The sequence below is a fragment of the Cynocephalus volans genome, chromosome 3 (genome assembly GCF_027409185.1).
Source record: "Cynocephalus volans isolate mCynVol1 chromosome 3, mCynVol1.pri, whole genome shotgun sequence".
Classification (NCBI taxonomy): domain Eukaryota; kingdom Metazoa; phylum Chordata; class Mammalia; order Dermoptera; family Cynocephalidae; genus Cynocephalus; species Cynocephalus volans.
The window spans coordinates 172,774,873-172,788,730 of record NC_084462.1 but is presented as its reverse complement, the minus strand read 5'-3'; positions in this window follow the sequence as shown (position 1 = coordinate 172,788,730).

The window sequence follows — 13,858 nt, the reverse complement described above, 5'->3', positions numbered from 1 at the left end:
TGGCCTCCGTCCACCTCCTGCTTCTTTGGAGGTTATTCAATTTTAGTATATGTGCTGCCGAAGTGAGCACTTTGGAGGTTATTCAAACTTGTCATTACCCAAGGTGGGTTAAACTGCAGTCCTGGAGCTGCTCATATAGCTAAAAACTCAAGACTATAATCATCAATGCCAGGAAAACTGCAGTTCTCCCAGCTCCCTTAAAGGACCCTTGTGGGGCAGAAGAGAATTGAAAGCGCAATCCAAGTGATTATAGGACCACAACTGGCCTAGTCCAGCCCCCCATCACAGATCAGTGCTGTCTGGGGAACATGGGAAGTGTGGGAATCCAACCTAGAAGAACTCACGGGAGCCAATGAGGTTGCCTGCGAGTCGGGTCAACCTGAAGCTGTTGCCAGATGCAAGCCTTGGTCTGAGGGGGTATCCAGCACCAACCACCAACCTTCACTGGCACGTCACTTCTGTCCCTGAGTCAAAGGGCATCAGATAGGTGTTTGCTCTGTACTTCCAGTCACAGGATCCCTAGGTTGGAAAAGACCTGAGAAGTCACCCAGCCTTACGTCCTCTTCAGACAGGAGTCCCTCCCTCTGCAGATGATCCTTGCAGGGGACCTGCACTGTCTTGGCTACTCAGCTTCCATGCCTCCATGCTGTCATTGGCATGGCCCCAATTTTCAGCTAGCTCTGCCCCTCTACTTCCCTGTCATGGGATTGAGGGACATGGGCCATGCCCCTTTCCCAGCTGTGGACATAAAGCGTGTGAGCACTAGTGGAGCTAGCCAACATCAGGAAGAAGTCAACATCCTGGAAGGCAAAGAGGAGAGAAAAAAACCAGGTTTGGTGATTTGCGCACTGAGCCACTGGATCAAGCCTCGTCTGAAGCTTGTGCAACTGGTAGATGTTTCCGTAGCGGAGAATACTTGTGCAGTTCCCTAACTTCTGCTTTTGAACTCTTTTGGTTTTAGAGTCCTCACCACCTCACATAGCACTCACTCCCGTCTCCCAGTCCTTGATGTCCTTTTCTGTGCAAAAGGCTAGAAGCTTTTTCTGGGCACCTCCATCGGCCTTCCATCCAGATCTTTGCTTTGGTCTCCCAATGTTCTTTCTTTGGCAGGAGGTGGGGGCTGTTCCCAGTGCTCCCTAGCACCCCCTCAGCTCAGACCTGACTCCCCCACTTGGAGACTCCTCAGCCATCTTTCCTCCTGCGTGGGGCCCAGAGCTCTGACTACTGTTCTCCCTCATGAGCCAGCGCCCTACAGTCCCTCTCTTGCCTCTGCTTTAGGCCTCGAGGCTGCTTGACCCAGCTGACTGGCGGTTCCAAGAGCCAAATTGAGAAGGTCTACGGCTGACCCATTTCTCTGGTCTCTTTCCACTCCAAACGCTGTTTAGGAAGTAAGGTAGGCCCCCTGGGTGGGAGGTTCCTGGGCACCCTGAGAGTCTGGGATGAACAGTGGCTTATCATCTGCATATTCTTATAAGTCCACTCTTGGCCCAGGTGCAACTCAGATGGTTTCCATTGAAAGAGGCCAGCCGAGGCACGCAACAGTGGCTGACTATCTCAAGGTCTCAGCACCCCATGTGTGGGGGCAGGGACTTAGCTCCTCAGGAAATCTCACCCCAGTTAGCAGGCCTGGAGCTATAAATGGAACTGGGCAGCAACTGAGGGAAAAAGAGCTGCTTTAGGAGAGATTCACCCCTATGCAGTTTATTCACAAAGGCTGCGGAGCCAAAAGTCATTGATTTCATTTCCCAGGGTCCCTTGTTTGTCCATTTGCAGGTCCAGTGCTGCTGACTGAGGCACTCCTGCTCTTTCATGCCCAGTGTCCCTCCCGCTCAGCGGCCTCATAGTTATGGATGGAGACCTGACACATTGTCATGTGGCTGATCCTCTAATTGCTATTGCACTCTGGAGTAGCACTTAGCCCAGTTGCTGATGATGGATTTGTGAGGTTATTTGCTTAGTATCTGAGTCTTCCCCACTAACCCAACCCATAAATTCCTCCCATTGCGATAGTGTTGGGACTGGGCCCGGGCCCGGCACCAGCCTTGCCAGGCACTTCACTGTTTGTTGCACACGTACACGCAGGGCAGTGCTTGCACACGCGCCCAGCATCCTCAGCACCACCGTGAGCTGGAGCGCTTGTGGCCATCATATTGTCCTAGCCTCACAATGACCCCATGCACATTGTTGTCCATCCCCACTTTACAGGTGTGGGAACCAAGGCACAGAGGCGGAGGCTCCACGGCTGTTCAGGGGGACTCTCAGAAGCTGATGAACACCACTGATCCTGGGCCCTGCCCCTGTCACTCTACCCACCTGGCCTCACAAAGTGGGCACCAGGGAACAGCTCAGAATCTCAGGGCGGGAAAAGGAGGATGCTCATAGCTTTGACTTAAATCACAGGATGCCATGTGTTGCCCTGGGAGAAGAGGGACATTGACTCATTTCTCAGTTTTGTTTTGGTAAACTAACTTAGATTTATATGACAGAATTGGACTCTCTTCCAGCATCTAAACAACTCTGGGGAAGTTTTTCTAAACAGTTCAAGAAACATAACTCCAGCTCAGCCTCCCCAAACAAGAGGCTGGGAATGGCAGGTGACTCCAGAAGGAGAACACAGTGCCTGCCTTCATCCACCAGGAGCACTGGGAAAATAAAACAATTTAATCAGGCCCTCTTGCCTGGGGCCAGTTGGGGTGGTTCAGTAAACAGATTGTGTGTGTGTGGGTGGAGTTGGTGTGCATGCGCTGCGCTGTCGCTTGGCTGGACACTGCCTTGGGCAGACGCCACTCTGCACAGCCATGCTTTGCAACCTACAGCTTCCAAGGACCTGTTTGCTGGTTACCTAGCTCATAGACCTGCGTGTAAGGGGTCCGGGGACCCAGCCTGGCGTGTAAGGGGTCTGGGGACCCATCCTGCGTGTGAAGGGTTCATGACCCAGTCTGTAAACGGGCTTGAGGGGTCTGTGAGCTCCAGACCCAGCCCTAGCTCGACAGTTGGCCCAGTTGGCAGGATTACTAGCAGGTAAAAGAGCCCGACAACTGGCAAAGTCGAGTAGCTTTACAATTGGAGTCGTCTGCAGGATTCTGACATGAGCTTAGCTTCACAAGGAGCATCACACACAACAGAGGACAAGGGAAATTGGTGGCAGTAAGGCAGATGGAAGCAGGGTGAGGTGGGGCTGATGACTTGTGTAGACTCGGATAAAGGAAGTCCAGGGGAAGGTGTCGTCCGCCCCATGTGTCTCAGCCTGATGGCCAACGGAAGCCCATAGCCTCCAGCCCTGCTCTCCTAGGGAACTTGCACTGCTGCGGCAGCAGAGCCCAGGCATCTCCCGCTGGCCCCCGGGGAGGGGCGGGCAGCTGAGCCCTGAGGTGGGAAGAGGCCTGAAGAGGGAAGAGGCTGCTGCTCACCGACAACACTGAGGGAAGGAACGAATAAGGCGAGGCTTCCTGTGATGCTCGGTGGCCCTCACCATAACTGTGCAAGGCAGCAGCACAGTGCAGCAGTGAGAACTCCACCTGTGAGGCCGGACAGTCCTGATCTAAGATCTTACTGGCTATGGTAGTCCCTGTGCCTCAGTTTCCTCACCTGCCAAATAGAAACAATAATATTTATGCCCCTTACTGCATTGTGGTGAGGATTAGGTTCTTGGCAAAGGGTAAGTGGTCACTAAGTGTTACCCACAATATTACCACTTGACAGGTGAGGAAACTGAGACCCAGAGGAGCAGAGACTGGCCCAAGGAAGCTACGCAAGACAGTGGTAGAGCCCAGGTCTCTGATACATAATCCATGTGGTGAGTTTTTTTTTGTAGAGGATGCAGAATCAGTGAAAGAATTGGGGTGAAAGTGCTTGTCAATGTGATGGAAAACCTCCCCAAGAAGGAAGATTATGGGGGGCTGGGGACTGCTGCCTGAGACCCCCATGACTAACTGGGGGCTGCTGACTTCCTGGAGCTCATGGTGTGTGAGAAATGGGGACAAAGAGTCTGTCAAAGTCCATGGTGATCATGGAAGCCCACTGTGTGGTGGTGACTTGAGAATCCTGGTCAGACACTGTGGGCACTGGAACTTCCACCCTTCCAGTTGCAGGCTTGAGGCTTTTGAATGGGAAAGAACTTGGGGAGGGACAAAAGGTTTTGTCATGGCACAGGATGGGTTGAAGGAGGAAAGAGGAGGTGCTGAGTTGGTTGGAGGTACTTGCTGGGCATCTGAGAGGAGGTGTGTGGTGTAAATGGGTCTGGCCCAGGAGGCGAGGCTGGGGATAAGGATTTGGGAGTTATCAGCACCCTTGGTAATTGAAGCCATGGAAACAGGAGTTCCTCTCCTCTAGGGACGTATGTGAAAAGTGAGGAGAAAAGAGGGCCTCGGACAGACGCCAGGGAACACCAACATTGAAAGGACGAGCAAGAAAGGAAGCCAAGCTGTGGGTTGAGAAGAGCAGCCAGAGAGATGGGAGGAAACCAGGAGCCCTGGCGTACAGAAGCTGTCATGGTGTCAAGAGTTGCAAAGTCAAGTGAGAGGAAAGGGTCAGTTGAGATTTAGATAACTCCTAAACCAAATTAGAAATGAGACAAAGAGGTAAGACAGAGGGATTCTCTTACCACCACCCTTTCATTTCTGATAAAGCTGATATTGGATAATGTGGCCTCTGTGGTTACATGGGCTTCTGATACTCAACTCCAGGATTCAGCAGACTTACCCGCTGGCAGGCGCCCTGGTGTTAAGCATCCTTGGTTGGCTGAGGACACTCAAGAGCTTATGTCATCTTTGGGCAGCTGGTTCCCAAGAGGAAGGAGAGAGGGAGAGGAGGGGTAAAGGTAGGGCAGAGCCTTGCATGCCCCGTTCCTTAACCCACCAAGCTGCGAGTCAGAGGGGAGCGAGGCGTGGAGAGGCAGTTGTGCTCCTGGATGGAGGAAAACAGGGTGGCCCAGGTGCCCCATGACAGTGTCCACTGAGTCTAACAATATGAAGGTCGGTGGGTGACCTTGGCAAGAGCAGTTTCTGTGGGTGATGGGGCCCCATAGCAGAGGGTGGGCTACGGGAGGTGAGGAGTATGGGCTGCAAGGACAGGCATCTGTTGGAAGCGATTTGCGAGGCGATGAGGAGAGGCTGGAGCTGGAGGAGGAGTGAGTGCAGGGAGTTGTTGGGTTAGAGAGACATTCGGGCCAACTCAGATTCTTCAGGTGGAGCCGTAGCTGAGAGTGGATCACTGTTAGATGGTGGGATGGGATGGGACAGAGGAGGGGGAACCTGCCTCTATGGTCACCAGACAGGATGGGGAGGGACTGCAGATAAGGGTGTTGGTCTGAGGCCCAAAAGTGGAGGCAGTTCCCATCAGAAGGTGTCTCCTGCCCACGTGAGGCCGGACAGTGAGGAGTGAGCTGGAGGGTGGCACAGGTGACAGGAGGGGAGGGCAGAAAGTGGCCCCCAGGAGGACGAGTCAAAGCTGACCCCGAAGGCCTGGGCACACTGAGGCCAGGGAAGGCTGTGGTTGTCTTCAGTCTCCCGGAGCTGGGTCCAGGCGCAGGCGGAGATGTGTTCATTGTTTACAGGTCGAGCTTGGCCAGGAGGATGAGTCAAGAGGTGAGCGACATGAGGTGGCTGACACTTCTGGAGGCCGGGGTGGCTGTCCTGCAGGGGGAGGAAGGAGGTCAGAGGCCAGAGTGCCAGAGGAAGGTGAAGCAGAGGCGTCTGGGGGACCTGAGGAGGTGCGCTGGACAGGAGGAGATCGTCGAGCCATTCTGCGGACAAGGGGAGGCTTTGTCATGGGGCAGGTGGCTGGAGTTGGCTCAGGCCCCTACCAGGATCACAGCAGGGCTCAGGTGAGAGGACAATAATGAGGCTGGAGCCAAGGCCTTTAGGATACGAAAGGAGTGACTGAGTTGACAGTCACCAATGCAATAATGGGACATCGGATGAGGGGAGCCGGAGAGGTCCTGGAGGCAGATTCCTGAACCAGAGGAAAGTGTAAGGAAACACTTCCTGGGACAGTGCGGAGGGGGCATGGAGAGCTGGGCCACAGCTAGGGCAGGGCAGACGCCTCAGGCAGGGTGCGGAACCGTGGGTGGGATCAAAGGACTTCCGTGGGAATCCAGAGGAGAGCAGGAATGCAGACGTGGGGGCCAGTTGACAGCAAAATTGCAGAAAGCACAGTCCCCCCAAAAAATAAGAAAAAGAAAAAAATAAAAATGAACAAAAAGCACAGCCCCCACAGCCCGCAGGGGAATGGTGGAAGTCGGGGGGGGGGCCCTCAGGTCTCTCAGGGTCACTTACACCTGGACTAACCAGGGAACCCTCAGGGGTTTAGCTGGATCTGCCAGAACGCAGAGAAATGGGAGAACAATTGCTCTTAGTTCAGTCTCAGGGGCTGGGGAGGCATTTATGGTGCATCCATTGGAAGATTCCAGAAATGGAGGACATCTATGTAGCTAGATATGTTTAAGGGTGAGAGATTTCAGGAGGAGAGTGCACATGTCAACGGATGCCCACAGAACCTCACGGCAGCTCTGCAGGGCAGGTATCAAGGAGGAGTTTCTTCACCCGAGAATGGGAATAAGACCTATTGCTCAAAGTCACTTGAGGACTGTGGGACACATCCCTAAAGTCCGTAATCAGAGCTCAGCAAGTGAATTAATGTTACCTGCATTTTGAGGATGAGCAGACTGAGGGTTGGTGCTTTGGCCAGGTCCCACTGCTGGTGAGGGCAGAGCAGTCTGCAGCTAGGCAGGCCCTTCCTCCTCCGGCTTCCTATGAAGCCCTGTCACAACGCAGCAGTCGTCACAAGCACACTGAGACACCAGACTTTATGAACATAGATTCTCCAAAGTTTAGAGACAAGTCATGACAGCCCCAACCTGAGGCTCTGCAAGCTGAGACTCAAATCACTGGAGAGATGTCAAAGGAAGATATGGTGGTCCTGATGCTGATGGAAAGACGGGCTGGCACGTGAGGAAGTACACGTGGTGGCACAGAGCTTGGCAAGCTCTGGCTTTTGGAGATTGAATAAAAAGGGGTTGGTGGGCAAGAGGTATGTCGATGGAGGGACCTGTCAAGTGAGTCATGGAGCTAAAGTCAAGGCTGAAGTGAGGCCCATGGGAAATCCTAAGGACATCATCACTGTCATGTATAAAGCTAGATTTGAAGCAAGGACAGTTGACCAAGAAAGGGACAGAGGCCCCAACACCAGAAATGACCAAGTGTCTCAATTCATTTGCTTTTGTACCTTTAGGTGGGGGATGGTACATTCTGGAAACTATGGACTGGCGACATGACAGGTGTTCCCTAGAGGGTACAAAACAAACTAGCAGTTACTGTGAAGGGTTTCTAAACACCTGAGAAAGCAGCTGCGGGTGAGGACAAAGAGAGTCCTTAAGAACAAATGATGTGGAGCTGATCTTCTCACGCTGATAGGGCCAACCATCTTCCAGCGGAAGAGGCCTAAGTGTGTGACAGTCTCTCATGAGGTCCGTGAGATGACAGCATGGGCTGGCCAGTCACGATGACACTGCCAGCTTCTGTCACTGTGCCAGTCGCCTCCTTGCACCTCACCCCTCCTCTGGTTTCCAGCCTCTCCACCACTAAGCTACTCGGGAAGGTCGTCCCCACGTCGTCTCCCATCCAGAGTCCCACCAGCCCCACCTGGGATCCCTCCCCAGCTCGCCCCAGAACTGCTCACCCCAAAGCATGTAGGGGCCTGATCTTCCAAAACCTCTGAGCAGCAACCGCTGAGTAAATTTTTGAGGAAGGGCAGAATTGACCCTTAACATCTTACCTTTAATTAACTTGAAACAGTAATATGTGCATGTCATTTAAAAATTCAACCAGTACAAAAGAATACAATTAAAAGTTCCCCCCACCGCAGATTGCCAACGCTCCTCTCCAGAGCCATCTGCTTACAGATGTCCTGTAGACACCTTATATGAACACATTTATTATATATCTCCTTTTTCTTGTCTCCTTCACAAATGGGAGCCTCTGTATGCACTGTTTTGTATTTTACTTCTTTTACTTTATTCTGAGGATCATATTCTCCCCTCCTTTTTAAAACAGCCCCGGCCTGGCCTTCAGGGTACTGCACTCGGCTGGTTTTCTTTCTGCGTGGTAGCTGCCCTTGGCCAGCAACTCTCTCTAGCTAACCTGGAAAGGCTAGAGTTCCTCCAAGTTCATCATCTTCCTTTAAACATTCCCCCTATTCACTCCATCTACTCCCAAGTCTTTGAGTGCCACCCACATCTGGGCACAACTTCCACCCAGCCCCTCTAGCTTGGACCCTTTCTCTGAGGTCCTGGCTTACGATGAATTGTCATTTGACAGTTGTCTAGCGATCATTTCCGGGTTCACCTGACCTACATTAAACTCCTGACCTTCCCCCTAGATCTGACTCCTTTCTTCATGTAGAGAGCACACCCGAATCGCACCCTGAATCTGTCCTCCTTGCTGCCTACTTGCAGCCGTCCTCCTGGTTGGTTTCAGGACTCACTCCTGCTTCTCTTCAATCCACTTCCCACGTTGGCCAGAGTGATTAGGAACATGCAAACCTGATTGTACCCCTGCTAAAGACTGTGTAGTAGCTCCTGAGTAAATCCTACAAGGGTTGGCAAGTTCAGCCCCAAGCTCCTGTCACCCACTGAACCACACTCAGCCTCTCCTGCCTCAGGCCTGGCTTCTCCCTGGAGACCTCCTTCTCTCCCTTTGTCCTGTTGTCCTGCCTCTTTTCACTTGCGCCTTAAAGGTCACTCCTACATGAAGTCATCCCACCCTCTGGGACCAGTAGACCCCCAGCCTTACCTCTGTAATTATTCTTTTCTTTCTGGAAACCGTAAAATGTTGAGGGCAGGACTGTGACTGTCCTGCTCATTACTGCTGCCTCAGAATCTAGCGGTGTCCCTAACAACAGACTGGGTGGACGAATGCTTGCTGAAAAACGAATGCCATGCTCTTACCTACTTGCAGCCTTGCACATTATGTTCCCCTGCCTGAGCCGCTGTTCTCACTGGTGTGCGGTACGACACGGTGGCTGAGAACTTGTGTTCTGGAGCCAGGTTGCTTGGGTTTGAGTCCAAGCTCTGCCAACTAACTAGCTGTGTGACCTGGACAAGGTAGTCAGTATACCTGTGCTTCGGACTTTCTCTTTTGCAGAATGGCACAAATAATAGTACTTAATTCACAGAGGATTAAAAGAATAATTAATTGAAGGGCTAAAGAGAAAATATCTGAAATGCTTAGCACTGAATCCAGCATTTTCCTTCCATTCATGCATTCTTGGATCATTTCAAGCTAGTCTTCCCCTCAGCCACGGTAAGTGCCCTGTATGGTTTTGATTGTTTTTAGGACAAAAGTCATTTCCAGCTAGAGTTTAGTTTCTGAGACTAGGCATCCTATCTGTTTTGTCTGCTGCTTCATGTTCCCAGATTCTGGGAAGAGTGGACTCAGGAAATATTTCCTAATGTGTTTACGAGAGGTAAAGCCTAAAAGTGGCTGAAAAAGCCAGCCTGAATTAGTTTTTCCAGGGTTAATTTGCAAGTACAGAAATGAAAGTTGATTTATTCAATTTTCCTTTTTTAGATTTTTAAAGCTCACCCACAAAAACCTTAAGATTTTATTTTATCTTGATGCTCCACAGTTAAACCTAAAATGGTTACAAAATATTGAGAGAATTGCCTAGAGAGGCATGAAGGGTGAAATGCTAGGACAGAACTTAGTGAAATGATTAAAACAAAAATTTAAAATAAGAGCTATTTTATAGCAAATTTTAAAAATGGAAATTAAGGGCCAGCCCGTGGCTCACTTGGGAGAGTGCGGTGCTGATAACACCAAGGCCACGGGTTTGGATCCCATATAGGGATGGCCCGTTAGTTCACTTGGGAGAGTGTGGTGCTGATAACTGGTACCAAGTCAAGGGTTAAGATCCCCTTACTGGTCATCTTTTAAAAGAATAAAAAATAAAAATGGAAATTATAAAACTTTCCATTTGCATGTTTTTTCAGAACCCTAGACTGTAGATCATGATTTCATTTCCCTTTTAAATTGAAAAATATTAATGAGCCTGAGTTTGAAAGAGGAAAAAAGCTCAGAATCTAAGCCAGGTCTCTGACACTTGGAGGACCCTGAACAACGGGGACATCTGGGTCTCTCCATGACTGGCCACCACGCCTCGCACATTCCAGGTGCCTAGTTCACCTGGGCAGAATGCTGAACCTCCCTGTGCATCTTACTTTTTACTCACATTTGTGAAATGAAATCTCTCAGAAATGTCCCAATGAATGATAGAAAATAATAAACTTGATTCAGAATAAAATGTGCTTTCCAAGAAAGCCATAACAACAATAGTAATAATAAAATGCCTCTGAATAACTGAAATAATAGAAATAGAAGAAATCTAGAAAACCTCCTAGTTCTACCCTCAAGGGATACAATCACTTCTATAATTGAAGACTGCTAAAACAGACTGTATCCAACTCAGCAGGTTCTATACAAGCCATTTATTTGAAATGCCAACTATAGGTAGGATAAAGTCAGTGTTACATGCTTATCAGTAACAGTAGAAAAATAGAACCAGTGAAAACCTCTGTACAACTGAAATGGTACTCAAAAGAGAAATGTATCGTTTTACAATGCTTCACACAGACGAATTCAAGTTTGGAGGTACCTAAATAAAAATACTATATATTTCTTTAAAAAACACTATGTACAATTGAAGCGTAAACAAGTTTTACAAAGTACTGGTTATGCAGGTTGTAGAAAACACTTGCATAGGACATGAAATCAGTTTAAGAAAAATTTCTGAGCCTTTAGCATTGAAGGCACTTGACTTTATACCAGTAACAGCACAACCACAAGAAATGCAGTGTTGTAGAAGATTCCTTCTCTCTGAAGTACAAATGTGGTACATACATAGCAAGTGGAGTTCAGGAACCTTTATCTTTCAGCCACCCCATCTAAGAGCAGGATTCTGTACCACCTGCCCATGTAACGCAGTCACGTGCAGGTACACACCATGAAGCTTGCAGAGCTTATCTGATCTCTTAGAACTCACATAAACACACAAACACAAGAGGTTATTTTCAAGACACACACTTGCAAGTAATCTTTCTATGGAAACAGCCACAGTATTATAATATTCAAATATGGAAGATTGACAGTCTGAAGGTTTTCTAGAGAAAAAAAATCAAAAAACTTGCCAATATGATAACTACATTAACAGCTGTGGCAATCTACAGGACAAAAAGACATTTCATAAAACATTGTTCATACAACAGTGTTAATGGAAAACAGTAAAATACCTTTTAGCAAGATTATCTGTAATGAGGTTTGAAAGTAAATCACCTAGTAGACAAAGTAAACCATTGCAGAACCGGGAATAGCACCCATCACTGCTGCTTTAATAGTACAACAGAAAGCTGAAAGTCAACTGAACAATTAAAAAAAAAAAAGTCAAAGAAGCGTTTCCCTTTGAATTCAGTCCTAAGATAAAAACATAAATGCTTTAGAATTGCAAAATGAGTATCTTACAAGTGTTTCATGAAACACATTTTCCCTAAAAGGCAAATTGGACACTATGAAAATATATATTTTGCTGGGTAATTACTGAGCAATGTTAATCCTTCAAGGCTACAGAAGATGCTTAGAGGTTGGCGCTGAGCCCGCTGCTGCCACCGCCACCGCCACCACTGCCACCACTGCGATCACTGCTTCTCCTTTGCGTTCCACATCATCTGACCTCAAATGTAGAAGTATAGTGCCCACTGCTAGACCTTGAGTAACAAATCAAAAGAAAGCCCAATAAAGGATGACTAGTGTAAAAAAAAAGTTTTTGAGGAAGCAAAAACAAGAATTAGGTAGTTTCACTGGGAGTTCTACAAAAACACTTAAATACAAGGAACTCACTAAAAATCTTTAAAGCCTAGTGGGTTACTGAGATGTCACGCTAGCTTAGGTCTGGGGACACATGCCTAGAAAAAAGCTAAAAGGGGCATGTGAGAATGGGCATGGTACATGGAAAATTTAAACAACTATGTTTTGAATAATTTTTGCCTTTCACACTGCTATTCCTTTCCTTAGGAGCCACAGGTGACTTTGAACTTAAAATTATTCACCAAAATCACAGAACTAAAACAATAATATAAGAAAAAGGGTTGGCCAGTTAGCTCAGTTGGTTAGAGTGTGGTGTTATAACCCTAGGGTCGGGGGTTCAGATCCCTGTACCAGCCTGCAGCAAAAAAAAAAAAAAAAAGGAAAAAGGCAAACAGCATCTTTAAGTGACTTAAATCTTCTCTTTTCGCTCTAGCACCTACACAGTAATTCCCTAACCTAAACACACAGTGGGCACTGGAAGTGGGTGATTGTCAAAATGGCCCGATTGTCCATGGCCTGGAAAGGAGATCTGGTACTTTTGTGATTTGGTTCTCATTAAGTTTCTATACTAGGTAAAATGCCAGTTCCTGTGGCTTAAATTTTATATTACACATGTATTTTTTCTGAGAGCAACCTTACTCAGATTTCACATTTATCTTAATACAGCATTAAAAAAGATTTAATCGATGGGTTCAAAAAGCCAAAGGCATATAGCTATTCAGCCTACCCTATTAATCATACATTACAAGATAATTAAAAGTCCACTAACTCTTTCCCTAATGCACACAAAAACCACACCTGTCTACCTTCTGCAAGTCACATCAGTTCACAATCCCACAGATTAAAGAAAGTTTTCCCTCTACACACACAGTTTAGCCAGGTAAGTAACTAAATTATTAAAAGCAAACTTTATAAATTAAATATTATTATTAACAGTGGCCACTTTTTATAATTATATTCTGGGGATATAAAAGGATATTTAATGAATTTTCAGAAAAATGAATATGTGGAATTAACAGACAGCCCTGGTCTAACATTTATAAAAAAAAAAAAAAAAAAAAAGGTAAGAGATGAGAAATTTTTTTCCCCACTCAAATTAGGTCTACTCATTCGTATTTGCAGTACCAAAACAGTACAGTCTGACTCAGAACGGAAGTTTAAAACTATACCACAATTCATGTCAACACATCTATATAAACACATATTAAGGAATATAATGGAATTAACAACTTTTGTTTCTGAGGACAGAGATTGGGCTTCAACAGACACCATCATCTATTATGAGAGTTAAACCTCTTAAAAATGAGAATAGAGTTCCACGTTTCTCTGTCTTTAAAAACGGAGCCTTGAAGGTGACGCGTAGCTGATCTTACAGCAGATTAGTGTTAACTCTGGGAAAGCGGAGCTCAGTACACAACACCGCCAGCATCGACAAGTGCGCTAGCAGCAGCTAACTAGTCAGGCAGCAGGGGTGGCAGCAGTCTGCCCGTGAGCAGATAGACTGACATGTTTCCCATCTTTGAGACTATCTACTGTTAGGATTTCTTAAAATGTTAGATTATTCCTGAGTGTATATCCACAGGGTAAAGTAGGAAAAGACTGTAAGAGAAACTACAATTTCAGGCGAAATCAGAGTTGTTGACACCCAATAGAAACCTATTTACTTCAAAGTGCACGTAATTCATTTATATGGTAGCTTGTAAAGGCTCCCTAGCCCTGCATAGTTTTAGAGTGAGTGTAAGTGATTCATAGTTTTATATATATATACATACACAGAAAAGAGGTTCCCAAATATCCTTCATAAGAGGGAATATCCAGAAAGTCTCTTTTCTTCTAAGTGCTACGGTTGTGTGTATATGTGTTTGTAAAAATACAAAGTGAATGCTCAAATAATGTTGAAGTGATTAAAAAACTCAAATACTAATATATTTACACCAGAGAGTAAGAAAAAAACAGTCCTTAGCTCACACATTGCCCTTCCAAAGGAGAGGATCTTAAAAGAT